The sequence below is a fragment of the Alligator mississippiensis genome, chromosome 15 (assembly GCF_030867095.1).
Source record: "Alligator mississippiensis isolate rAllMis1 chromosome 15, rAllMis1, whole genome shotgun sequence".
Taxonomy (NCBI): domain Eukaryota; kingdom Metazoa; phylum Chordata; order Crocodylia; family Alligatoridae; genus Alligator; species Alligator mississippiensis.
In genome coordinates, this window is record NC_081838.1 from 15,399,765 (window position 1) to 15,426,747 (window position 26,983).

The window sequence follows — 26,983 nt, forward strand, 5'->3', positions numbered from 1 at the left end:
TCAATGCATCTGCAAGAGTGAGGAATTTTGCTGTGCTTAGAGGAGTGCCCTATGCAGTAATTCAGTAGGGAGCCTCATGCTTCTGGACATAGCTGGCACCCACCGCCCAGCAAACAATCAGCTTTTTTTTTTTAGAGAGAAGTCTTATAACTCAAACTCATAGAGTAAGATTTTGAAATGACCAAGGCAAATCCCTGCAGCTGTCTCTGGATTGGCTCCTGATGAACTGATTTGGCTCTTGCCACCTCCTAGGAAAAGGACCAGAGTCAGAGGCCTTCCACACTACTGACCATGTAAGGGAAACCATTCTCCTGTGCCTACGGGTATTAAAGAGCTCCTAAGCAGAGGAACAGTGCAGCATATGTCCCAGACTGGTTTGGGAAAAAGGAAGGGAGGAGGCCAAGGCTATATTGCAAGAGGGTTTTTTATTGCATAGGAAAAACGGAACACACATTTGCAGAATGAAACGAGGAGGAGTACAAAGAGGGGGTAGCCAAGGTTTCAGTCCAAGTTACAGTCCATTGTGCTGGGGTTTGCAAAAGATGGTCTTCTTTCATGGTTGTATGACTGGAGCTTGACAATCAAGTCCTGTTCCTACCAGGTGACTATCCCTGTCTCACTCTGGCCAGCATCAAATAGGACAAAGGACAATGCAAGCTGGGGTTTAAGGCCACGCTGGTTTAAGACTCTTTAGAGGAAATAGATATTACTGGAAGATGAAGCATAACATAGAAAGGATGTGGGCAAGTCTGAGAGCCAGCTCCACCAGCCCAGCTGTGGTGCTGTATCTTGCTTTTCATTGCCTGAGATTTCCTTGTTCTGCAGACGTTCTTGATGGGCTTAGCACGGTCCACAACTTCCAGAGCTGAACTTACGGTACCTTCGGGATGACACAGACCCATAGCAACTACCAGACCCATAACCAGAACCAAACCCATAGCCAGAACCAAACCCATACCTCGAACTAGACCCATAGCCAGAACCAGACCCATGGCCAACACCAAACCCATAGGCAGAACCAGACCCATAGGGGCCAATAGGAGGGAATGGGCCTATGTCACCAGATGGCCTTGGCAACACGGTGCCCACAATGCTGTCCTGAGGGCAGGAGGCGAGGATCGGTCCTGGGAAGTGCACGACAACTGGAGGTGGGTAGACCACTGCCCTCGAGTCACCGCATGATGTAACACATGGCCAGTTCCAGGCGTCGGCGCATGGTCTGGGGCATGTCACATCACAAGGCGGAAGGCACCGGGAGCTGAGCGACTGTGACATCCTTCTGCAATGGAGATAAACCTGGAACAAAGCAAGCAGCAGGGTAAGCAGGAGACTCAAGGCACAGGGACTTCACAATCCTACTCACCCATTCCCCCTTTGCCTCCTAACAAACAACCCTTCTGCAGCCATACTACGTCCTGCATCTCTCTCCTTCACATGCCCTCCAAACTTCCTATGTCCTTGGGTCTCATCCAGGAAAGAGTCTTCCCTATTTGACCTTCACCTTTCCTAGAGGTCAATGCTACTTTTTGCCTGGCCTTTCCCCAGGCATTCATTTGGTTGAATCACCCCAAAACGCTTTCTGGACTCATTCAGTACTTCTTCTTTCCAGTATTTTAAATATTTCAGGCAGGAACAAGAAGGCCTAGGAAAGCAAGCCTCCCAATCACTGATTCAAGCACCTTCCATTTGGTGCAACCCCATATTCATTTACTTCCAAGCCAGTGGCATAGGCCTTCATGTCAATGAGGAGTCCTATGTTATGGATACAGTCAAAGAGTACAGATATTCCCTGACTTGCCCAGTATGTTTTATTCACCCAGTGGAAGAAAGGAAGCAAAACTTAGGCACTGTCAGTGCTTGCTAGTGAGAATAGCTGAGATATGCTTTCCAAGCTTTTCTCAGACCATGTGGACTGAGCACTGAACTAAGCTGAGGAAAGATGCCCTTGCCTTGCAAAAACTTCCAAATAATAAGTGAGAAATAAACCATTGGTGGGAAGATTGATTATTATCTCCCTATTGATGAGGCCCAGAGAGATTACAGTGAAGGGGTCCAAAAGAGCAGAGATGAACTACAAGCCAAGCGGTTCCGGTGCTTTCCCAGGATGTGGGACCCTCTGGTTCAAGGCACCCTATATCCTCCAGAGAGGGTTTAAATCCAAATCTCCCATTTCTAGTCAAATACTGCAGCCATCAGGCCATGCCTAGGCAGGGCTGAGACCTCCCTGCACCTCCGCTGATGAAGCTGTGTTGAACAGCAGCCAGGAACCAGAGTCAAGGGGCCAGGAAGGGAGAAGGTAAGAAGGAGCAGGAGTGAGCTGGGCGTTCCCCTGGCTGGGCAGGAGTCCCAGATTCTGCTCTCCACTGCTGATCATTTTGCATTCAGTACATGCTTGATAAAATACACAGCTGGAGTGAAAATTGCAGACCTGCATTGGTGAATGCCAGCAATTAAACATAATACATCTCATATGGAAAAACGTATGACTGCAGCTAACTACTCCAGCTTATGCTTCTAAGCAATCCCACAATACTGGTGCAGGCTTCAGACCTAAAGAAAAATGATCCCTTCTGAGCTTTCCAATGCTACAAAACAGTTGAAGCAAATCAGACTTACCCGGGTCAGAGAGAGGAAGAAGACAGCTGATGTGGGTATGTCAGCCTTAGTGGTGAGACCTTTTATATGCTGCCTGGGAGAATGTCATACTCCTTTGAGTCATAAAACCATTTAATACTCATGCAAAATATTTGCTTTCCAAGTAAATCCTCTAATTGCCTCAGCTATCTTGTTCATAGTTTGCGGTTATTAATCCAGGCCCGTCCTACCCATTGCAATATGCATGCTTGACAGTTCCTTTGAACTCCATCCTCAGTGGCCAACTTTCTTTCTGGTATCAACCCATTGACTTCATCACATTCAACTGCAAAGAGCCCTGGCTCTGTTTGCTCAGCTCCTCTCCTGCATACGTGTCAGGACGAAGGTGGCTTGGGTGAGATGATGAATAACAAATTGGTGAATGCTGGGGTCCAGCACAGGCCTTTTAATCCAGGCTAGCACTAGCTGGGGGCATTGCAGCCCTTATCTTGGTGCTGCTTTGGAGAGAAGGAGCTTTCCAGCCCACCTTCCCCCACCACTCCTCAGCTTTTCCTATTCAGGGTCTCAATGAGCCCATCCAAGCTCTGTCCTGGGGGACCTCTCCAGGCTGTTGGGAAAAGAGCTGGATGGGTGATGATTGTATCACAGATGCAGACTCAGTGCAAGACCCCATACAACTCACTCCCCACGCCTGCCTTCAAGTAGGCCTTTTGGGGAACTGAAGTGGGGCTTCACATCTAGCAGGCATCCCATGTCTCTTACCCACATGTGAAATGGGCATTCCCCACAGCGCAGCTGAGGCACAGTAATGCCACGATACCTTCAACCCTGTGGTGAGTAGTTTGTGCCCACATGCAGGCAGATAGACCCCGGCCAGCCTCCCCACTGCCTATCATGCAATATCACATTTAGGACTCTCTGGTCATCTTCCCCTGGGCAGAGTGCCCTTTCGGTGGCCCAGCACAACACCAACAGGGCCACATGCGGTCACAAGGAGAAATGTCCAGGCTCAGAGGAGACACATGCCTGGACCCAGATCCAAAAGACATGGAGGACACAGGCAGAGCCCTCCTGTGAGCTGGGTCCTGTGACTTTTCAGGGTCACCACCTTGGCCTGGCCCAGCAGAGAACTTGCCCAGATATAGATCAATAGCCAGCCGGCCAGTCTCCTTCCCCAAGACGAAGCTCACCTTTACATTAGGCTGTCAAGCACTTCACGCTAAGTGATTGACTCTCCAATGGCCTTCAGTGTCCTAATACTTTTTGCCTGAGGCATCCACTACTTCATGTCATGCAAACAATACTGCCCTTGCTGGAAAAGCTGTCTGATTTTGTCTGCAAATCCATGACTTCTGTCTGTACAACTTATAGTTTTGAGTCGGTGGGCACTCTGCCCTGGTGCAAGGTGGCAGGACTGCTGCATGAAAGCAGATTGTGCCGATTGACAGTGGATGAGATATTTCTTATTGCACAAAAGTGTGTGTGCTTTTTTTAGCAATATTTCTGATTCACTGGATTTAGAAACCGTAGTGCCCAACACTGCTACTTGCCCAAACATTTTTGCAATCAAGGAGTATACCGTATTAATACAAGAAACATAATTAACCTTGTCCTCGCCCTCGCCCTCTCCCTCGCCCTCGCCCTCACCCTCTTTGATGCCATCATTTTCTAAATTATTTTAACAAATACCTGGCATGTCCCTGAAGGAAATGTTCTGTATCATATCTTTGGGTAGGATGATCAGTAATGGTAATTGTATAATTGTCCTTTGCCTGGAGCTGGTCAGAGTTGCATTATAGGGCAAAGCAGGACAGAGAGCTCCAAAACAACCAAAGCAAATCATTCATTGCTGTATCATTAATGAAGAAAGGGGCAGAGACCTCATAGAAAAGGAATAATGTTGTGGTTAAAACACTGCATTAGGACACAGAGTTCTGCATTTCCCCCCAGATTTCATATGGGAAGAAAGGCCATATTTTCAAATACAGCACTTAGTGAGCTTAGTTTAATGCCATGTTGATGTCTCTGTGTGCTATCCTTCCACCTGTGAAATGAGTATATTAATCCTTCCTTCCTTCTTTTCTCTGTTTAACTATTTTTTAGCTCTTCTAGACTGGGCTTCTCTTAGGTCACTTTGTGCAATGTGCAACCGTCTGAGGCCAAAATTTTGTCCGCACCTGGGACTAGTGGCATTCAAGTGATAAATAATAAGTCTAACACAACTGGAAATCCTGTCTCTAGCTGTAGCCTTTCTCCTGCCTCATGCAGTTGCCTTGGGCGAGCCCGTTCATTCCAGAGAATCTCTGATGCCCTGCATTACTGTACATGGATCATCATTTTCTTTGTCATTTATGCATGGTGAGAATGAATGGCTGCAAGATGGTAGGTGTGCAAAACAGTCCTGTGAATGCAAATGATGCTTCCAGTTCTTATGATGCTGCCAGTGCAATCCTATGAAGCATCAAAAATCAACATCAGTTTTTTTCAGGAAAAAAAAATAGGGTCAGAGCTTAACAGATTCCCATCACAGAGCCCCCATTGGGACCAGAGTAGGTTATCAATATCAACCTGTCAAAGCATTAAAAAGCAAGGAAGGTGCACAGTCCAACATCAAAGGGTGTTTCAAAGATATCTGTTTGCACAAAATTCCCAGGGGGACCTCAAGAGACATAATTATATTTCCCAAGAGGCTATGAAACATTTTGTATAGGAAGTCTTTCCCACTTGCCAAACATGGTCATTCTGGGAAGGCACAAGAATGATTCCAGGAAGGAATGTAGCTCAGAAAGCTTCAAGATGAAAAGATGCCAAAAATCAGAATATGCATATCAGACTGGGAATGAATCATTGCAGACCATGCACAAAACAATTGCAGTAATAAGAGGAGTTACCCTCTTATTTGAAAAAAAAAACAGTTTGTTAGGTAATTGCCAGAAAAGTCACGGAAGTTTCGGTCTTATCATCCCTCCCATTGTCTGGACACACTATAAAAGCACTGGCATCGCGCAGCTCTCTAACCACTGCAGCAGCAGCATCCTCTTGGTGACTGAAGTGAGTAAGTGTCATACAGCTCCATTGAGTTATAACCCAGACAATCTCTCTAGTGGTGGTTTTAGCTAAGGACTGAATGCTGCATTGATTCGCTGTGTTTTTGGAAATCGAGGGTGGGAGCCTTGTGTCTGTGCTGGGCTTCCTATGGTTGACTGCACGTAGTGGTGGAAGCAGATTTTACAATCATACGAGTAGGTTTGCAAAGCTATATCCAAACGGGGGATGGGTCTATGTATGACTCCCATGACCATAATCCCTACTTGGTGAAGTCCCTGTGCTTTCTGCCTCCTGGTTACCCTGCTGCTTGCTTTGTTCCAGGTTTATCTCCATTGCAGAAGGATGTCACAGTCACTCAGCTCCCGGTGCCTTCCGCCTTGTGATATGACATGCCCCAGACCATGCGCCGACGCCTGGAACTGGCCATGTGTTACATCTTGCGGTGACTCGAGGGCAGTGGTCTACCCACCTCCAGTTGTTGTGAACTTCCCAGGACCGATCCTCACCTCCTGCCCTCAGGAGAGCATTGTGGGCACCGTGTTGCCAAGGCCATCTGGTGACATAGGCCCATTCCCCTATGGGTATGGTGGTGGCTATGGGTCTGTTTCTAGCTATGGGTTTGGTGGTGGCTATAGGTCTGGTTCTGACTATGGGTCTGGTAGTTGCTATGGGTCTGTGTCATCCCGAAGGTACCGTAAGTTCAGCTCTGGAAGTTGTGGACCGTGCTAAGCCCATCAAGAACATCTGCAGAACAAGGAAACCTCAGGCAATGAAAAGCAAGATACAGCACCACAGCTGGGCTGGTGGAGCTGGCTCTCAGACTTGGCCACAACCCTTCTATGTTATGCTTCATCTTCCAGTAATATCTATTTCCTCTAAAGAGTTTTAAACCAGCGTGGCCTTAAACCCCAGCTTGCATTGTCCTTTGTCCTATGTGATGCTGGCCAGAGTGAGACAAGGATAGTCACCTGGTAGGAACAGGACTTGATTGTCAAGCTCCAGTCATACAACCATGAAAGAAGACCATCTTTTGCAAACCCCATCACAATGGATTATAACTTGGACTGAAACCCTGGCTACCCCCTCTTTGTACTCCTCCTCGTTTCATTCTGCAAATGTGTGTCCCACTTTTCCTTTGCAATAAAAAACCCTCTTGCAATATAGCTTTGGCCTCCTCCCTTCCTTTTTCCCAAACCAGTCTCGGAAATATTGAGTTTGCTGCACTGTTCCTCTTCTTAGGAGCTCTTTAATACCCATAGGCACAGGAGAATGGGTCCCTTACACGGTCACTAGTGTGGAAGGCCTCTGACTCTGGTTCCTGTCCTAGGAAGGGGCTGTCGGAAAGAGCCAAATCAGTTCATCAGGAGCCAATCCAGAAACAGCTGCAGGGTTTTGCCTTGCTCATTTCAAAATCTTACTCTATGATGTTGAGTTATAAGACTTCTCCCGAAAAAAAAGCAGTTTGTTTGCTGGGCGGTGGGTTCCAGCTATGTCCAGAAGCATGAGGCTCCCCTACTGAATTATTGCCTACAGCACTCTTCTAATCACAGCAAAATTCCTCACTCTTGCAGAAGCATCGAAATTACAGTCTGCACAATGTGTGCTCAGTGCAGGGAAATAGCAAGGGCAGGTTGCGGAAGTAAGTGTGAAGTGAGAGAGACGCGTGGCTAAATGCTGAGATGACATTGTGAAAGTGCAAATGAAAGATGCTGGGGCCAAAACAGCTACCCGGGAGTGACACGAGTGTAACCAGGACAAGAACTGAGGGGCTTGTCCTGAGGCAGGGCAAAGCCAAGGCTCGACATTGCCTGGTCTAACCACCTAAGACATAATTCTCTCAATTGACTATTTGTACGAAGGGGGGTCATTTGGACTCCCCAACTGAGACCCTTGCTAGGGCTGTGTTTTTCAGAGAGCAGGTATTCAGGCCTCTCTGTTTTGCTAGGCCCTAGGAAGATGCCTCCGATGGGTCTCCAGCAGTTGAGGCACCCAAAATCAGCATCCATTGGTTAGGGTCTAGGTGTTTTAGATGGGGACATGATACAGCTTCTGCCTGACCAGTTAGTGCTCTTCATAGGAAGACTCTGCTGAGGCAGCCGCCTCCTTCATCTCACACTGCCCTTCAGGAGGTGGTAGGACAGTGCTAGGCTGGGTTTACTGGTGTTTGCTGGTTTGCCTGGACATGTGCCATGGCTTTTATGCCCCTCCCAAGCAACCACAGCTTTGGTTGGTCTCTGGGTGTGCTAAAAACTACTCATTGACATGAAGATCTATGCCACTGGCTTGGAGGTAGCTGAATCTCCAACCAATTTTAAAGATATTGGCCCCTGTTTGCTCACCTTTCAACTGGTAAGTTAAGGAAATCTCAAGGTACAAATGATCCAAATTTCAAAGTACATTGTTTTCACTGCCCACCAGAAGGAAAATGAGAAATCCCAAGGCCCTGATAGAACTGAAATGTCCCCTGGAAATATTATATGATATTATATAGGGCGGGTTACCCAGAGAGTTTGTGCAGTCTCCATCCTTGGAGGTTTTTAGTTCCCAGCTTGACAAACCCTTGGCTGGGTTGATCTAGTTGGGGCTGGTCCTGCTTTGAGCAGAGGGTTGGACTACATGCAACCTCCTGAGGTCCCTTCCAACCCTCATTTTTATAATTCTATCTTTCTATATTAATTAGTTCAATTTGGGATGGAAGGAATGTCATAGAGCATCAGATGCATCTCTTAGTGTGTGGGTCTGACAGTATTATATGGACTTTTATAAAGTAGCCAAATGACTGCTGAACAATCAGAACAGTCAATTCTGCAGAATACTTTGCTGACTAGTAAGGAACACTTACCCTTCAGGTAAGAAAGCACCCATGATTCAGACTTCTTCTAATAACTTCTCTTGTTTGAGTCTCCCCATAGTTCTGAGTTGACTCAGAACAGAAATATTGCTTATGTAATAATTTAATATCTCTGGCTGTGCTAATGACTCCTCATTGACATGAAGGGGCTGTGCTATTGGGTGGGAGGTAGCTGAATAAATACCCCCTAAAGCTCCTTACCCTCCTTCTTTGGCTCATCTAAGGGAACAGGAAAATGCTATTTTCTCTCTCCTTTCTTCAACAAGAAAGGAAGGTGGGGAAACACAAGCAGAATCTGAATAGACTTCAGTGCAGGTGACTGAAGACAGTCATGAAAGATAATCATCCTTGATTGCGAAGGATAACTGATGATGACTGCCCAAGTGTTTATCCAGCATCTCATGCATCCTTTGCAATCTGGGATATTCTCCATGCTGCCCAGTCAAGCTTCTTGCCCTACCTTAGCTAGCTTCTTTTGCAGGCTTTAGGCAGCAGTGTAGACATGCCCTTGGACTTAATAATTGGAGCAGAACTCAAAAGCTATGTTTCAAAAGGTGGAAATTTCATGAAAAAATAAGTATATTATAATTATGTCTGAGCCCCAAGCAAACAACACTGAGTGTGGAAGTGTTCTCAAGTTCCTAGTCTTTTCTTCCCTATTAATGCCCAACAAGAAACTATGAGCAGCAAATAATTGAAAGGAATACAGTATATTTGTTTCTACCTATTTTACCCTGTACACGTTTTATGGTGAGAAGATGATGTAGCTGCAGCTGCTTATGAAGAGCAATTAGTATTGGCTACCATGTATAAATAAATATGTGTAATGAGGGTTAAATTACTCCCTGCACATGAGGTCTCCAGTATGCTACTGTCCACTTAACAGGTCTGCTACTTCCTTCATTTTAAGTCTTCTGAGACCAGATAGTTTACAGAGCCAGCTGTGGTCCAATGCATAGGCATGAATTTCATACCAAGCATCCTGTAGCTTAAGAATGGAGGCACACAGGAAACCAGCAGGCCAACATTATGGTGCAGCGCAATATTATTGAGAATGAGAAGAGCAGGACACACTCACAGACAAAAATAGGGAGGGGTATAGAGAAGGTATTTGTAGGACTATGTGGCAGAGCACAGGGTGCTCCTGCCACTTTAAGGGCCTGGAGCCAGCAGCCTCCAGGTGCCTGATTGCGGCAGCCATTTTGAGGCCTATATAAACCAGGCAGTTGGGCTGCAGGAGGTCAGGCAGTAACATTGCTTGGTCTTAGGGCTGCTGTGTATGACCCGGAGGTAATGGGGAGCCTCAAGGGGATGGTAGGAGGTTCCTGGTCCTGGCCATGACCTGAAACTGCACCCTGCCGGGAGTGGGTGGTCTGGTGGGGCTCTCAGTGGTGCGGGAGCCCCCAGGAAATGCCAGGCCAGTGATCACCCCGGTGAAAGGCGAGTCGGGGCGCCTTAACCCCTAGCTCCCACCACCACCGGGTGGGTGACCCCTGAGTTGGAGGAGGGCCGAGAGGGCCAGGGTTATGAGGGCCGAGAGGGCCAGTGTTTCTGAGGGGCCCAGAGAGGGCGGACCCTGAGAGTGGCAGTGATGTGGGCAAGGTGCTGCGGTTGCTCCTAGGAGGAAGGGAGTAGCAGCACGGTGAGGCCCAGTGTTAATGAGTGGCTAGAGAGACCCAGCCCGAAGGGGAGAGTCCCCTTGACTGGCCCATGCTGGGGCCAGGACCAGTGAGGGTCAAAAGAGCCAGGGGCCCACCGCGAGGGACGCCCCAGAGCCGGGGGCCTGGGGTCCCGACTGGCCTTGAGGTGGGCCAGGGCTAGGTAGCCAAAGGTTCCGGGGGAACCACACCCGAGAGGGGAACAAGGCTTCGGGGGGGTGAGGTAACCCAGATGATGGCGGAGTGGCCGCCTGAGTAGAGAAGACCATAGTGGGGTCTTGCATAGAAGATTCTGGGGCCCAGTGCGGGGGCCGGTGAGGAAGAACACCATGATGCCATCTGCGAGGCTTGGGCTGTGGTATTAGGGGAGGCTGGAGCCGCAGAGCGCCCCTGGGCATTGGGGCAGTCGAAGGGCAGCCTCCCGCTTAATTAACATCCTAATTGAACTCATTATCATCAAAGGCATGGCAGGCGAGATGAGCAGGCGGTCGCCCAGAGACAGGTGGGCGGGCCATGAAGAGCTCAGCCCTGAGTAGGCCTGCTGTCACGGTGACAGGCGGGCAGGCCACAGAGTTCGGCCCCGGGAGGCCCCCTGTTACGGACTACAACCATTCATCAGCTGCAAGGTGCTATATGTTCTACGTGATGTTCTCCTCTTGCTCTTGCAGCTCAGGAGTTTGACACTCAAGTTTTGTTCTTAACCATTGGTAGCTACTCGCTTTACCCTGGCCAGCATCAAACGTGACCAAGCAGCATGGGGACAGAGCTGGAAACCCAACCACTGTGTAACGAATCTCAGGGAAAATGGATCAAGAGAAAGAGAGGTGAGCCCGTGTTTCAAAAGTCCTGAGAGCTCTTAGCTCCCTTGGCCCTCATGGGGAGTTGCAGGAGCTCAGCACTTCAGAAACCCATTGTCCAGAAGTGACCCATAAATCATGATCTTGCTTTGCAGTTCCTGGTTGTTCCTTATTCTGTGCACATCTCTGGGGTGAGTGGGCTTCAGAGGTTAGCAGAGTTCACACTGAGACCCTCCAGAAGAGCCCATTATGGACCAGCTGGAAGTGTAAGACCGTCTGTATCAATATGAGACACCAGAACTGCCACCACCATAGGAGATGCAACCATTGAAGGAGCCCCCCAACCCAAATGAGCAGCTGTATGAGTGCCCGATTCCAGACCATCAGTGTGGGAGCAGGATGGGAGAGGTCTTCCTAACACCTGGCCTATTATCTAGTGGTTAAAACCCTGTGCTGAGACCTGAGAGACAGATCCAAACCCTGTCTGGAGTGGGGGGCAAAGGAGAAACTGCATTTCAATAGGGCCAAGAAAAAATGTAGTTAACAAGGGTGAAATCTCCATCTCTCTCTTCAGGAGCTGATGTGAGTCAAGGCTTGTATGGCCAAGGGGATGATGGTCAGGAGAAATGGATACAGGTGAAGGATGCTACTCCTGTGTGTAAAGGCATGTAGGAGAAATGACACTCAAAGGCCGATGCTGTGATGCAACAGAACTTTAATGCAACGAGATGCTGAGTATACATTTGCAAAACAAGACAGTGCAAAGGAGAAAGCTGCTTTCCAGGACTCCGTGAATGGTCACATCCAATCACCTGTTATACAGGACTGCACTTGGCACAAGACATTGAACTTTCTTTGCTACATCATCAAGCCCCAGTCTCAAACAAGTCAAGTTGTTTGTTTTCCCAAAGCTGACGGCCAGCAGCAGAAAGTACCTTGCAATTACATGCCATAAATAGGTAGCACCTAAGAACAATCCAGAATAAGTAAAGGTGAAGTACACATGGAAAACACGGAGATGGGCCAGATTTTCAGACACGCTGAGCAATTGTGACTTTTTCGGTCATCCCTGAGAGTTGTGGGTGCTCAGCAAGTCTGAGAGCCAGCCCCGCCAGCCCAGCTGTGATGCCGTATCTTGCTTTTCATTGCCTGGGAGTTCCTTGTTCTGCAGATGTTCCTGCTGGGTTTAGCATGGCCCACAGCTTGCAGAGCTGTACCGACGGCACCTTCGGGATGACACAGACCCATAGGAACTACCAGACCTATAGCCACCACCATACCCATAGCCAGAACCAAACCCATACCTAGAAGCAGACCCATAGCCAGAACCAGACCCATGGCCAACACCAAACCCATAGGCGGAACCAGACCCATAGGGGAATGGGCCTATGTCACCAGATTGCCTTGGCAACACGGTGCCCACAATGCTCTCCTGTGGGCAGGAGGTGAGGATCGGTCCTGGGAAGTTCACAACAACTGGAGGTGGGTAGACCACTGCCCTCGAATCACCGCAAGATGTAACACATGGCCAGTTCCAGGCGTCGGCGCATGGTCTGGGGCATGTCACATCACAAGGCGGAAGGCACCGGGAGCTGAGCGACTGTGACATCCTTCTGCAATGGAGATAAACCTGGAAGAAAACAAGCAGCAGGGTAAGCAGGAGACTCAAGGCACAGGGACTTCACAATCCTACTCACCCATTCCCACTTCACCTCCTAACAACCAACCCTTCTGCAGCCATACTACGTCCTGCATCTCTCTCCTTCACATGCCCTCCAAACTTCCTATGTCCTTGGGTCTCATCCAGGAAAGAGTCTTCCCTATTTGACCTTCACCTTTCCTAGAGGTCAATGCTACTTTTTGCCTGGCCTTTCCCCAGGCATTCATTTGGTTGAATCACCCCAAAACGCTTTTTTGACTCATTCAGTACTTCTTCCTTCCAGTATTTTAAATATTTCAGGCAGCAACAAGAAGGCCTAGGAAAGCAAGCCTCCCAATCACTGATTCAAGCACCTTCCATTTGGTGCAACCCCATATTCATTTACTTCCAAGCCAGTGGCATAGGCCTTCATGTCAATGAGGAGTCCTATGTTATAGATACAGTCAAAGAGTACAGATATTCCCTGACTTGCCCAGTATGTCTTATTCACCCAGTGGAAGAAAGGAACAAAACTTAGGCACTGTCAGTTCTTGCTAGTGACAAGAGCTGAGATCTGCTTTCCAACTTTTTCTCAGATCATGTGGACTGAGCACTGAACTAAGCTGAGGAAAGGTGCCCTTGCCTTGCAAAAATTTCCAAATAATAAGTGAAAAACAAAGCATTGGTGGGAAGATTGATTATCTCACTATTGATGAGGCCCAGAGAGATTAAAGTGCAGGGGTCCAAAAGAGCGGAGCTGAACTACAAGCCAAGCAGTTCCGGTGCTTGCCCAGCATGTGGGACCCTCCGGTTCAAGGCCCCCCATATCCTCCAGAGAGGGTTTAAATCCAAGTTTCCTATTTCTAGTCAAATGCTGCAGCCATCAGGCCATGCTTAGGCAGGGCTGAGACCTCCCTGCACCTCTGCTGATGAAGTTGTGTTGAACAGCAGCCAGGAACCAGAGTCAAGGGGCCAGGAAGGGAGCAGCTAAGAAGGAGCAGGATGCTGTAGCCTAGTGAGCTGGGCATTCCCCTGGCTGGGCAGGAGTCCCAGATTCTGCTCTCTGCTGCTGATCATTTTGCATTCAATACATGCTTGATAAAATACACAGCTGGAGTGAAAATTGCAGACCTGCATTGGTGAATGCCAGCAATTAAACATAATACATCTCATATGGAAAGATGTATGCCTGCAGCTAACTACTCCAGATCATGCTTCTAAATAATCCCACAATACTGGTGCAGACTTCAAACCTAAAGAAATATGGTCCCTTTTGAGCTTCCCAGTGCTACAAAGTAGTTGAAGCAATCAGACTTACCTGGGTCAGAGAGAGGAAGAAGAAAGCTGATGTGGGTATGTGAGCCTTAGTGGCGAGACCTTTTATATGCTGCCTGGGAGGATGTCATACTTCTTTGAGTCATAAAAACCATTTAATACTCATGCAAAATATTTGCTTTCCGAGTAACTCCTCTAATTGCCTTAACTATCTTGTTCACAGTTTGCAATTCTTAATCCAGGCCCCATCCTACCCACTGCAATATGCATATTTGCCAATGCCTTTGAACTCCAGCCTCAATGGCCAACCTCCTTTCTGGTATCAACCCATTGACTTCATCACATTCAACTGCAAAGAGCCCTGGCTCTGTTTGCTCAGCTCCTCTCCTGCAGACGTGTCAGGACGAAGGTGGCTCTGAGTAAAATGATGTATAACAAATTGGTGAATGCTGGAGCCTTTTAATCCAGGATAGCACTAGCTGGGGGCATTGCGGCCATTAACTTGGTGCTGCTTTGGAGGGAGGGAGCTTTCCAGCCCACCTTCCCCCACCACTCCTCAGCTTTTCCTATTCAGGGTCTCAATGAGCCCATCCAAGCTCTGTCCTGGGGGACCTTTCCAGGCTGTTGGAAAATAAGCCGGATGGGTAATGATTGTATCGCAGATGCAGACTCAGTACAAGACCCTATAAAACTCACTCCCCACGTCTGCCTTCAAGTATACCTTTTGGGGAACTGAAGTGTGGCTTTACATCTAGCAGGCATCCCATGGCTCTTACCCAGGTGTGAAATGGGCATTCCCCACAGTGCAGCTGGGGCACAGTAATGCCACGATACCTTTAACCCTGCGATGAGTAGTTTGTGCCCACAGACAGGCAGGCAGACCCCGGCCAACCTCCCCACTGCCTTTCATGCGGTATCACATTTAGGACTCTCTGGCCATCTTCCCCTGGGCAGAGCGCCCTTTCGGTGGCCCAGAACAACACCAACGGGGCCACGTGCAGTCACAAGGAGAAATGTCCAGGCTCAGAGGAGACACATGCCTGGACCCGGACCCAAAAGAGATGGAGGACACAGGCAGAGCCCTCCTGTGAGCTGGGTCCTGTGACTTTTCAGGGTCACCACCTTGGCCTGGCCCAGCAGAGAACTTGCCCAGATATAGATCAATAGCCAGCCAGCCAGTCTCCTTCCGCAAGACGAAGCTCACCTTTACATTAGACTGTCAAGCACTTCGCTGCTAAGTGATTGACCCTCTAATGGCCTTCAGGGTCCTAATACTTTTGCCCTGAGGCATCCACTGCTTCATGTCATGCAAACAATACTGCCCTTGCTGGAAAAGCTGTCTGATTTTGTCTGCAAATCCATGACTTCTGTCTGTACAACTTATAGTTTTGAGTCGGTGGGCACTCTGCCCTGGTGCAAGGTGGCAGGACTGCTGAATGAAAGCAGATTGTGCCGATAGACAGTGGATGTTGGATTTCTTATCGCACAAGAAGAGCATGTGTGCATTTTTTTAGCAATATTGCTGATTCACTGAATTTAGAAACCGCAGTGCCCAACACTGGTATTTGCCCAAACAGTTTTGCAAGCAAGGAGTAAACCTTATTAATACAAGAAACATAATTAACCTTGTCCTCGCCCTCGCCCTCGCCCTCACCCTCTTTGATGCCATCATTTTCTAAATTATTTTAACAAATACCCGGCATGTGCCTGAAGGAAATTTTCTGTATCATATGTTTGGGTATGAAGATCAGTAATGGTAACTGTATAATTGTCCTTTGCCTGGAACTGGTCAGAGTTGCATTATAGGGAGAAGCAGAACAGAGAGCTGCAAAACAACCAAATCAAATCATTCATTGCTGTATCATTAATGAAGAAAGGGGCAGAGACCTCATAGAAAAGGAATAATGTTGTGGTTAAAACACTGCATTAGGACACAGAGTTCTGCATTTCCCCCCAGATTTCATATGGGAAGAAAGGCCATATTTTCAAAAACAGCACTTAGTGAGCTTAGTTTAATGCCATTTTGATGTCTCCATGTGCTATCCTTCCACCTGTGAAATGGGTATATTAATCCTTCCTTCCTTCTTTTCTCTGTTTAACTACTTTTCAGCTCTTCTAGACTGGGCTTCTCTTAGGTCACTTTGTGCAATGTGCAACCGTCTGAGGCCAAAATCTTGTCCGCACCTGGGACTAGTGGCATTCAAGTGATAAATAATAAGTCTAACACAACTGGAAATCCCTGGTCTCTAGCTGTAGCCTTTCTCCTGCCACATACATTTGCCTTGGGTGACCCCATTCATTCCAGAGAATCTCTGATGCCCTGCATTACTGTAAATGGATCATCATTTTCTTTGTCATTTGTGCATGGTGAGACTGAATGGCTGCAAGATGGTAGGTGTGCAAAGCAGTCCTGTGAATGCAAATGATGCTTCCAGTGCATATGATGCTTCCAGTGCAATCCTATGAAGCATCAAAATACAACATCAGTTTTTTCAGGAAAAAAAAAATAGGGTCAGAGCTTAACAGATTCCCATCACAGAGCCCCCATTGGGACCAGAGTAGGTTATCAATATCAACCTGTCAAAGCATTAGAAAGCAAGGAAGGTGCCCAGTCCAACATCAAAGGGTGTTTCAAAGGTATCTGTTTGCACAAAATTCCCAGGGGGATCTCAAAAGACATAATCATATTTCCCAAGAGGCTATGAAACATTTTGTGTAGGAAGTCTTTCCCACTTGCCAAACATGGTCATTCTGGGAAGGCACAAGAATGATTCCAGGAAGGAATGTAGCTCGGAAAGCTTCAAGATGAAAAGATGCCAAAAATCAGAATATGCATATCAGACTGGGAATGAATCATTGCAGACCATGCACAAAACAATTGCAGTAATAAGAGGAGTTACCCTCTTATTTGAAAAAAACAGTTTGTTAGGCAATTGCCAGAAAAGTCACGGAAGTTTCGGTCTTATCGTCCCTCCCATTGTCTGGACACACTATAAAAGCACTGGCATCGCTCAGCTCTCTAACCACTGCAGCAGCAGCATCCTCTTGGTGACTGAAGTGGGTAAGTGTCATACAGCGCCATTGAGTTATAACCCAGGCAATCTCTCTAGTGGTGGTTTTAGCTCAGGACTGAATGCTGCATTGATTTGCTGTGTTTTTGGAAATCGAGGGTGGGAGCCTTTTGTCTGTGCTGGGCTTCCTGTGGTTGATGGCACGTAGCAGTGGAAGCAGATTTTACAATCATAAGAGTAGGTTTGCAAAGCTATATCCAAACGGGGGATGGGCCTATGTATGACTCCCATGACCATAATCCCTACTTGGTGAAGTGCCTGTGCCTTGAGCCTCCTGGTTACCCTGCTGCTTGTTTTCTTCCAGGTTTATCTCCATTGCAGAAGGATGTCACAGTCACTCAGCTCCCGGTGCCTTCCGCCTTGTGATGTGACATGCCCCAGACCTTGTGCCGATGCCTGGAACTGGCCATGTGTTACATCTTGCGGTGACTCGAGGGCAGTGGTCTACCCACCTCCAGTTGTTGTGAACTTCCCAGGACCGATCCTCGCCTCCTGCCCTCAGGAGAGCATTGTGGGCACTGTGTTGCCAAGGCCATCTGGTGACATAGGCCCATTCCCCTATGGGTCTGGTGGTGGCTATGGGTCTGGTTCTAGCTATGGTTTTAGTGGTGGCTATGGGTCTGGTTCTGGCTATGGATCTGGTTCGAGGTATGGGTTTGGTTCTGGCTATGGGTTTGGTTCTGGTTATGGGTCTGGTAGTTGCTATGGGTCTGTGTCATCCCGAAGGTACCGTAAGTTCAGCTCTGGAAGTTGTGGACCGTGCTAAGCCCATGAAGAACGTCTGCAGAACAAGGAAACCTCAGGCAATGAAAAGCAAAATACAGCACCACAGCTGGGCTGGTGGAGCTGGCTCTCAGACTTGCCCACATCCTTTCTATGTTATGCTTCATCTTCCAGTAATATCTATTTCCTCTAAAGAGTCTTACACCAGCGTGGCCTTAAACCCCAGCTTGCATTGTTCTTTGCCCTATTTGATGCTGGCCAGAGAGAGACAAGGATAGTCACCTGGTAGGAACAGGACTTGATTGTCAAGCTCCAGTCATACAACCATGAAAGAAGACCATCTTTTGCAAACCCCATCACAATGGACTGTAACTTGGACTGAAACCCTGGCGACCCTTCTTTCTACTCCTCCTCGTTTCATTCTGCAAATGTGTGTTCCACTTTTCCTTTGCAATAAAAAATCCTGCTGCAATATAGCCTTGGCCTCCTCCCTTCCTTTTTCCCAAACCAGTCTGGGAAATATTGAGTTTGCTGCACTGTTCCTCTGCTTAGGAGCGCTTTAATACCCGTAGGCACAGGAGAATGAATGGGTCCCCTACATGGTCACTAGTGTGGAAGGCCTCTGACTGTTGTCCCTTTCTTAGGAAGGGGCTGTTGGCAAGAGCCAAATCAGTTCATCAGGAGCCAATCCAGAGACAGCTTCAGGGTTTTGCCTTGCTCATTTCAAAATCTTACTCTTTGATGTTGAGTTATAAGACTTCTGTCTAAAAAAAAGCAGATTGTTTGCTGGGCGGTGGGTGCCAGCTATGTCCAGAAGCATGAGGCTCCCCTACTGAATTACTGCATAGGGCACTCCTCTAATCACAGCAAAATTCCTCACTCTTGCAGAAGCATCCAAATTACAGTCTGCACAATGTGTGCTCAGTGCAGGGAAATAGCAAGAGCAGGTTGCAGAAGTAAGTGTGAAGTGAGAGAGACGCGTGGCTAAATGCTGAGATGACATTGTGAAAGTGCAAATGAAAGATGCTGGGTCCAAAACAGCTACCTGGGAGTGACACGAGTGTAACCTGAATAGAACTGAGGGGCTTGTCCTGAGGCAGGGCAAAGCCAAGGCTCGACACTGCCCGGTCTAACCATGTAAGACATAATTCTCTCAATTGACTATTTGTACGAAGGGGGGTCATTTGGGCTCCCCAACTGAGACCCTTGCTAGGGTTGTGTTTTTCAGAGAGCAGGTATTCAGGCCTCTCTGTTTTGCTAGGCCCTAGGAAGATGCCTCCGATGGGTCTCCAGCAGTTGAGGAACCCAAAATCAGCATCCATTGGTTAGGGTCTAGGTGTTTTAGATGGAGACATGATACAGCATCTGTCTGAACCAGTAAGTGATCTTCATAGGAAGACTCAGCTGAGGCAGCCGCCTCCTTCATCTCACACTGCCCTTCAGTATTATATGGACTTTTATAAAGCAGCCGAATGACTGTTCAACAATCAAAACAGTCACTTCTGCAAAATACTTTGCTTACTAGTAAGGAGCACTTACCCTTCGGGTAAGAAAGCACCCATGATTCAGACTTCTTCTAATAAATTCTCTTGTTTGAGTCTCCTTGGAGAGCTCCATAATTCTGAGTTGACTCAGAACAGAAATATTGCTTATGTAATAATTTAATATCTCTGGCTGTGCTAATGACTCCTCATTGACATGAAGGGGCTGTGCTAATGACTCCTCATTGACATGAAGGGGCTGTGTTACTTGGTGGGAGGTAGCTGAATAAATACTCCCTAAAGCTCCTTACCCTCCTCCTTTGGCTCATCTAAGGGAACAGGAAAATGCTATTTTCTCCTTTCTTTAACGAGGAAGGAAGGTGGGGAAACACAAGCAGAATCTGAATAGACTTCAGTGCAGGTGACTAAAGACAGTCATGAAAGATAATCATCCTTGATTGCGAAGGATAGCTGATGATGACTGTCCATGTGTTTATCCAGCATCTCATGCATCCTTTGCAATCTGGGATATTCTCCACCCTGCACAGTCAAGCTTCTTGCCCTACCTTAGCTAGCTTCTTTTACTCTAAATTACAGTATATAAGCTCCATGCAGGCTTTAGGCAGCAGTGTAGACATGCCCTTGGACTTAATAATTGGAGCAGAACTCAAAAACTATGTTTCAAAACATGGAAGTTTCATGAAACAAAAAGGATATTATAATTATGTCTGAGCCCCAAGCAAACAACACTGAGTGTGGAAGTGTTCTCAAGTTCCTAGCCTTTTCTTCCCTATTAATGCCCAACAAGAAACTATGAGCAGCAAATAATTGAAAGGAATACAGTATATTTGTTTCTACACATTTTACCCTGTACATGTTTTATGGTGAGAAGATGATGTAGCTGCAGCTGACTATGAAGAGCAATTAGTATTGGCTACCATGTATATATAAATATGTGTAATGAAGGTTAAATTACTCCCTGCACATGAGGTCTCCAGTATGCTACTGTCCACTTAACAGGTCTGCTACTTCCTTCATTTTAAGTCTTCTGGGACCAAATAGTTCACAGAGCCAGCTGTGGTCCAATGCATAGGCATGAATTTCATACCAAGCATCCTGTAGCTTAAGAATGGAGGCACACAGGAAACCAGCAGGCCAACATTATGGTGCAGCGCAATATTAATGTGAATGAGAAGAGCAGTACACACTCACAGAAAAAAATAGGGAGGGGTATAGAGAAGGTATTTGTAGGACTACAACCTTTCATCAGCTGCAAGGCGATATATGTTCTACATGATGTTCTCCTCTTGCTCTTGCAGCTCAGGAGTTTGACACTCAAGTTTTGTTCTTAACCATTGGTAGCTACTCGCTTTACCCTGGCCAGCACCAAACATGACCAAGCAGCATGGGGACAGAGCTGGAAACCCAACCACTGTGTAACGAATCTCAGGGAAAACGGATCAAGAGAGAGAGAGGTGAGCCCCTGTTTCAAAAGTCCTGAGTGGTCTCAGCTCCCTCGGACCTCATGAGGAGTTGCAGGAGCTCAGCACTTCAGAAACCCATTGTCCAGAAGTGACCCATAAATCATGATCTTGCTTTGCAGTTCCTGGTTGTTCCTTATTCTGTGCACATCTCTGGGGTGAGTGGGCTTCAGAGGTTAGCAGAGTTCACACTGAGACCCTCCAGAAGAGCCCATTATGGACCAGCTGGAAGTGTAAGACCATCTGTATCAATATGAGACACCAGAACTGCCACCACCATAGGAGATGCAACCAATGAAGGAGCTCCCCATCCCAAATGAGCTGCTGTATGAGTGCCCGATTCCAGACCATCAGTGTGGGAGCAGGACTGGGAGAGGTCTTCCTAACACCTGGCCTGTTATCTAGTGGTTAAAACCCTGTGCTGAGACCTGAGAGACAGATCCAAACCTGTCTGGAGTGGGGGGCAAAGGAAGAGCAAAGGAGAAACTGCATTTCAATAGGGCCAAGAAAAAATGTAGTTAACAAGGGTGAAATCTCCATCTCTCTCTACAGGAGCTGATGTGAGTCAAGGCTTGTATGGCCAAGGGGATGATGGTCAGGAGAAATGGATACAGGTGAAGGATGCTACTCCTGTGTGTAAAGGCATGTAGGAGAAATGACACTCAAAGGCCGATGCTGTGATGCAACAGAACTTTAATGCAACGAGATGCTGAGTATACATTTGCAAAACAAGACAATGCAAAGGAGAAAGCTGCTTTCTAGGACTCCATGAATGGTCACATCCAATCACCTGTTCAACAGGACTGCACTTGGCACAAGACATTGAACTTTCTTTGCTGCATCATCAAGCCCCAGTCTCAAACAAGTTGTTTGTTTTCCCAAAGCTGACGGCCAGCAGCAGAAATTACCTTGCAATTATGTGCTATAAATAGTTAGCACCTAAGAACAATCCAGAAGCATCCTGTAGCTTAAGAATGGAGGCACACAGGAAACCAGCAGGCCAACATTATGGTGCAGCGCAATATTAATGTGAATGAGAAGAGCAGGACACACTCACAGACAAAATAGGGAGGGGTATAGAGAAGGTATTTGTAGGACTACAACCATTCATCAACTGCAAGGTGATATATGTTGTGCATGATGTTTTCCTCTTGCAGCTCAGGAGTTTGACACTCAAGTTTTGTTCTTAACCATTGGTAGCTACTTGCTTTACCCTGGCCAGCACCAAACATGACCAAGCAGCATGGGGACAGAGCTGGAAACCCAACCACTGTGTAACAAATCTCAGGGAAAATGGATCAAGATAAAGGTACATGAGCCCGTGTTTCAAAAGTCCTGAGTGGTCTCAGCTCCCTCGGACCTCATGGGGAGTTGCGGGAGCTCAGCACTTCAGAAACCCATTGTCCAGAAGTGACCCATAAATCATGATCTTGCTTTGCAGTTCCTGGTTGTTCCTTATTCTGTGCATATCTCTGGGGTGAGTGGGCTTCAGAGGTTAGCAGAGTTCACACTGAGACCCTCCAGAAGAGCCCATTGTGGACCAGCTGGAAGTGTAAGACCATCTGTATCAATATGAGACACCAGAACTGCCACCACCATAGGAGATGGAACCATTGAAGGAGCCCCCCAACCCAAACGAGCTACTGTATGAGTGCCCGATTCCAGACCATCAGTGTGGGAGCAGGACTGCGAGAGGTCTTCCTAACACCTGGCCTCTTATCTAGTGGTTAAAACCCTGTGCTGAGACCTGAGAGACAGACCCAACTATGTCAAGAGTGGGGGGCAAAGGAAGAGCAAAGGAGAAATTGCATTTCAATAGGGCCAAGAAAAAATGTAGTTAACAAGGATGAAATCTCCTTTTCCTTCTTCAGGAGCTGATGTGAGTTAAGGCTTGCATGGCCAAGGGGATGATGGTCAGGAGAAATAGAAGCAGGTGAAGGATGCTACTCCTGTGTGTAAAGGCATGTAGGAGAAATAACACTAAAAAGGCCGATGCTGTGATGCAACAGAACTTTAATGCAACAAGATGCTGAGTATACATTTGCAAAACAAGACAATGCAAAGGAGAAAGCTGCTTTCCAGGACTCCGTGAATGGTCACATCCAATCACCTGTTCAACAGGACTGCACTTGGCACAAGACATTGAACTTTCTTTGCTACATCATCAAGCCCCAGTCTCAAACAAGTCAAGTTGTTTGTTTGCCCAAAGCTGGTGGCCAGCAGCAGAAAGTACCTTGCAATTACATGCTATAAATAGGTAGCACCTAAGAACAATCCAGAATAAGTAAAGGTGAAGCACACATGGAAACACGGAGATGGGCCAGATTTTCAGACACGCTGAGCAATTGTGACTTTTTCGGTCATCCCTGAGAGTTGTGGGTGCTCAGCAAGTCTGAGAGCCAGCCCCGCCAGCCCAGCTGTGATGCCGTATCTTGCTTTTCATTGCCTGGGAGTTCCTTGTTCTGCAGATGTTCCTGCTGGGTTTAGCATGGCCCACAGCTTGCAGAGCTGTACCGACGGCACCTTCGGGATGACACAGACCCATAGCAACTACCAGACCCATAGCCACCACCATACCCATAGCCAGAACCAAACCCATACCTAGAAGCAGACCCATAGCCAGAACCAGACCCATGGCCAACACCAAACCCATAGGCGGAACCAGACCCATAGGGGAATGGGCCTATGTCACCAGATTGCCTTGGCAACACAGTGCCCACAATGCTCTCCTGTGGGCAGGAGGTGAGGATCGGTCCTGGGAAGTTCACAACAACTGGAGGTGGGTAGACCACTGCCCTCGAGTCACCGCATGATGTAACACATGGCCAGTTCCAGGCGTCGGCGCATGGTCTGGGGCATGTCACAACACAAGGCGGAAGGCACCGGGAGCTGAGTGACTGTGACATCCTTCTGCAATGGAGATAAACCTGGAACAAAGCAAGCAGCAGGGTAAGTTGGAGGCTCAAGGCACAGGGACTTCACAATCCTACTCACCCATTCCCCCTTCGCCTCCTAACAACCAACCCTTCTGCAGCCATACTACGTCCTGCATCTCTCTCCTTCACATGCCCTCCAAACTTCCTATGTGCCTGGGTCTCATCCAGGAAAGAGTCTTCCCTATTTGACATTCACCTTTCCTAGAGGTCAATGCTACTTTTTGCCTGGCCTTTCCCCAGGCATTCATTTGGTTGAATCACCCCAAAACGCTTTCTTGACTCATTCAGTACTTCTTCCTTCCAGTATTTTAAATATTTCAGGCAGGAACAAGAAGGCCTAGGAAAGCAAGCCTCCCAATCACTGATTCAAGCACCTTCCATTTGGTGCAACCCCATATTCATTTACTTCCAAGCCAGTGGCATAGGCCTTCATGTCAATGAGGAGTCCTATGTTATGGATACAGTCAAGGAGTACAGATATTCCCTGACTTGCCCAGTATGTCTTATTCACCCAGTGGAAGAAAGGAAGCAAAACTTAGGCACCGTCAGTGCTTGCTAGTGAGAATAGCTGTGATATGCTTTCCAACCTTTTCTCAGACCATGTGGACTGAGCACTGAACTAAGCTAAGGAAAGGTGCCCTTGCCTTGCAAAAACTTCCAAATAATAAGTGAAAAACAAAGCATTGGTGGGAAGATTGATTATTATCTCCCTATTGATGAGGCCCAGAGAGATTACAGTGCAGGGGTCCAAAAGAGCAGAGCTGAACTACAAGCCAAGCAGTTCCGGTGCTTGCCCAGGATGTGGGACCCTCCGGTTTAAGGCACCCTATATCCTCCAGAGAGGGTTTAAATCCAAATCTCCCATTTCTAGTCAAATGCTGCAGCCATCAGGCCATGCCTAGGCAGGGCTGAGACCTCCCTGCACCTCCGCTGATGAAGCTGTGTTGAACAGCAGCCAGGAACCAGAGTCAAGGGGCTGGGAAGGGAGCAGGTAAGAAGGAGCAGGATGCTGTAGCCTAGTGAGCTGGGCATTCCCCTGGCTGGGCAGGAGTCCCAGATTCTGCTCTCTGCTGCTGATCATTTTGCATTCAATACATGCTTGATAAAATACTCAGCTGGAGTGAAAATTGCAGACCTGCATTGGTGAATGCCAGCAATTAAACATAATACATCTCATATGGAAAGATGTATGCCTGCAGCTAACTAATCCAGCTCATGCTTCTAAGAAATCCCACAATACTGGTGCAGGCTTCAGACCTAACAAAATATGGTCCCTTCGGAGCTTCCCAGTGCTACAAAGCAGTTGAAGCAATCAGACTCACCCAGGTCAGAGAGAGGAAGAAGACAGCTGATGTGGGTATGTGAGCCTTAGTGGCGAGACCTTTTATATGCTGCCTGGGAGAATGTCATACTTCTTTGAGTCATAAAAACCATTTAATACTCATGCAAAATATTTGCTTTCCGAGTAACTCCTCTAATTGCCTTAGCTATCTTGTTCACAGTTTGCAATTCTTAATCCAGGCCCCATCCTACCCACTGCAATATGCATATTTGCCAATTCCTTTGAACTCCAGCCTCAATGGCCAACCTCCTTTCTGGTATCAACCCATTGACTTCATCACATTCAACTGCAAAGAGCCCTGGCTCTGTTTGCTCAGCTCCTCTCCTGCAGACGTGTCAGGACGAAGGTGGCTCTGAGTGAGATGATGAATCACAAGTTGGTGAATGCTGGGGCCTTTTAATGCAGGCTAGCACTAGCTGGGGGCATTGCGGCCATTACCCTGGTGCTGCTTTGGAGGGAGAGAGCTTTCCAGCCCACCTTCCCCCACCACTCCTCAGCTTTTCCTATTCAGGGTCTCAATGAGCCCATCCAAGTTGTGTCCTGGGAGACCTTTCCAGGCTGTTGGGAAATGAGCTGGATGGGTAATGATTGTATCGCAGATGCAGACTCAGTACAAGACCCCATACAACTCACTCCCCACGTCTGCTTTCAAGTAGGCCTTTTGAGGAACTGAAGTGTGGCTTTACATCTAGCAGGCATCCCATGGCTCTTACCCAGGTGTGAAATGGACATTCCCCACAGCGCAGCTGAGGCACAGTAATGCCACGATACCTTTAACCCTGCGATGAGTAGTTTGTGCCCACAGACAGGCAGGCAGACCCCGGCCAACCTCCCCACTGCCTTTCATGCGGTATCACATTTAGGACTCTCTGGCCATCTTCCCCTGGGCAGAGCGCCCTTTCGGTGGCCCAGAACAACACCAACGGGGCCACGTGCGGTCACAAGGAGAAATGTCCAGGCTCAGAGGAGACACATGCCTGGACCCGGACCCAAAAGAGATGGAGGACACAGGCAGAGCCCTCCTGTGAGCTGGGTCCTGTGACTTTTCAGGGTCACCACCTTGGCCTGGCCCAGCAGAGAACTTGCCCAGATATAGATCAATAGCCAGCCAGCCAGTCTCCTTCCCCAAGACGAAGCTCACCTTTACATTAGACTGTCAAGGACTTCGCCGCTAAGTGATTGACCCTCTAATGGCCTTCAGGGTCCTAATACGTTTGCCCTGAGGCATCCACTGCTTCATGTCATGCGAAGAATACTGCCCTTCCTGGAAAAGCTGTCTGATTTTGTCTGCAAATCCATGACTTCTGTCTGTACAACTTATAGTTTTGAGTCGGTGGGCACTCTGCCCTGGTGCAAGGTGGCAGGACTGCTGAATGAAAGCAGATTGTGCCGATAGACAGTGGATGTTGGATTTCTTATCGCACAAGAAGAGCATGTGTGCATTTTTTTAGCAATATTGCTGATTCACAGAATTTAGAAACCGCAGTGCCCAACACTGGTATTTGCCCAAACAGTTTGGCAAGCAAGGAGTAAACCTTATTAATACAAGAAACATAATTAACCTCGTCCTCGCCCTTGCCCTCGCCCTCACCCGCTTTGATGCCATCATTTTCTAAATTATTTTAACAAATACACAGCATTTGCCTGAAGGAAATTTTCTGTATCATATGTTTGGGTATGAAGATCAGTATTGCTAATTGTATAATTGGCCTTTGCCTGGAACTGGTCAGAGTTGCATTATAGGGCAAAGCAGGACAGAGAGCTGCAAAACAACCAAAGCAAATCATTCATTGCTGTATCATTAATGAAGAAAGGCGCAGAGACCTCACAGAAATGGTATAATGTTGTAGCTAAAACTCTGCATTAGGACACAGAGCTCTGCATTTCCCCCCAAATTTCATATGGGAAGAAAGGCCATATTTTCAAAAACAGCACTTAGTGAGCTTAGTTTAATGCCATTTTGATGTCTCCATGTGCTATCCTTCCACCTGTGAAATGAGCATATTAATCCTTCCTTCCTTCTTTTCTCTGTTTAAGTACTTCTCAGCTCTTCTAGACTGGGCTTCTCTTAGGTCACTTTGTGCAA

The 26,983-nt window shown here is 47.6% G+C and overlaps 2 long non-coding RNA genes across 2 annotated transcripts; one reads left to right on the forward strand and one right to left on the reverse strand.

Moving 5' to 3' along the window:
• Positions 1-406: 406 nt before the first annotated feature.
• On the reverse strand, positions 407-2,660 carry LOC132245668 (uncharacterized). Its single transcript, XR_009457369.1, has 2 exons — positions 2,617-2,660; positions 407-1,296 (listed from the first exon to the last, which is right to left on the reverse strand). It is a non-coding gene; the product is annotated as an uncharacterized LOC132245668 (long non-coding RNA).
• Positions 2,661-16,744: 14,084 nt separating this feature from the next.
• LOC132245655 (uncharacterized) lies at positions 16,745-18,133 on the forward strand. Its single transcript, XR_009457355.1, has 2 exons — positions 16,745-16,924; positions 17,239-18,133. It is a non-coding gene; the product is annotated as an uncharacterized LOC132245655 (long non-coding RNA).
• Positions 18,134-26,983: the final 8,850 nt, after the last annotated feature.